The sequence below is a fragment of the Cicer arietinum genome, chromosome 1, assembly GCF_000331145.2.
Source record: "Cicer arietinum cultivar CDC Frontier isolate Library 1 chromosome 1, Cicar.CDCFrontier_v2.0, whole genome shotgun sequence".
NCBI lineage: Eukaryota > Viridiplantae > Streptophyta > Magnoliopsida > Fabales > Fabaceae > Cicer > Cicer arietinum.
The window spans coordinates 3,458,431-3,459,712 of NC_021160.2; positions in this window are offsets into that span (position 1 = coordinate 3,458,431).

A 1,282-nucleotide genomic window follows, 5' to 3' on the forward strand; every position below is an offset into this window, starting at 1 on the left:
TTCCAAAGGTACACTGAAAGAGGTATAGGTTGGTTCATTTCAACAACAAAAATTCTTCTCTTTGTCTATTTCTAATTTTGGTGCCATGTTCACCTCATTTTTTTCTACTTAGTTTCTAAATAATTTTTTTCCTCTTTTAATTCCTCTAATCCCTAATTTTTTTTAATGCCTTCCCAATCATTCGCCATCATCGCAAAATCATTTTCTTCTTCGAAATTGCCGACTCTACTCCAAAGATACACTGAAAGAGGTATAGGTTGACCAAAGATACACTGAAAGAGGTATAGGTTGGTTGTTGCAACAAAAAAAATTATTTTCTTTGTCTATTTCTAATTTTGGTGCCATGTTCACCTCATTTTTTTCTACTTAATTTCTAAATAATTTTTTCCTCTTTTAATTCCTCTAATCCCTAATTTTTTTAATGACTTCCCAATCATTCGTCATCCTCGCAAAATCATCTTATTCTTCGAAATTGCCGACTCTACTCCAAAGATACACTGAAAGGGGTATAGGTTGGTTCGTTGCAACAAAAAAATTCTTCTCTTTGTCTATTTCTAATTTTGGTGCCATGTTCACCTCATTTTTTTCTACTTAGTTTCTAAATAATTTTTTCCTCTTTTAATTCCTCTAATCCCTAATTTTTTTAATGACTTCCCAATCATTCGTCATCCTCGCAAAATCATCTTATTCTTCGAAATTGCCGACTCTACTCCAAAGATACACTGAAAGGTATAGGTTGGTTCTTTGAAACAAAAAAAATTATTCTCTGTCTTTTTCTAATTTTGCTGTCATAAATTCAATTATATTCTATACAATCTTTGAAATCAATTTGGCTCATAGTGACTTAATGCTATGTATAGTTTCTTACCTGAAATTCTATCACTGCAACTATCCAGGAAATCCAAGTTGGGAGGGGACCGGCCGGCAAATTTCGCTATCCATCATACCCAGAGCAAAATGATACATGAAAAATTCAAGGAATTAGTGTTTTTCAATGTTATGACAAGGTATATTTATCCATCAATATTTTTTCTATCTCTCTTCTAAACTCTTTTCCTTCTTTAGTTGTTTTTAAGTGTCACTTTGCTTTGTTTGTCTCATATTCTTAGTTTTACTTCAATGTAGTATATGTTGAATAGCTTACAAATTGCAGTTGAAAAAGTTTGACTCAAATAATTTTAAGCATGTTTAAAAGATGTCTGACATTGAATTGAATTGAGTAAAAATTTTCAAATGTTAAATCGATCTTTGGGGTAATTGTGAATTTTTTTATTTTAAATCG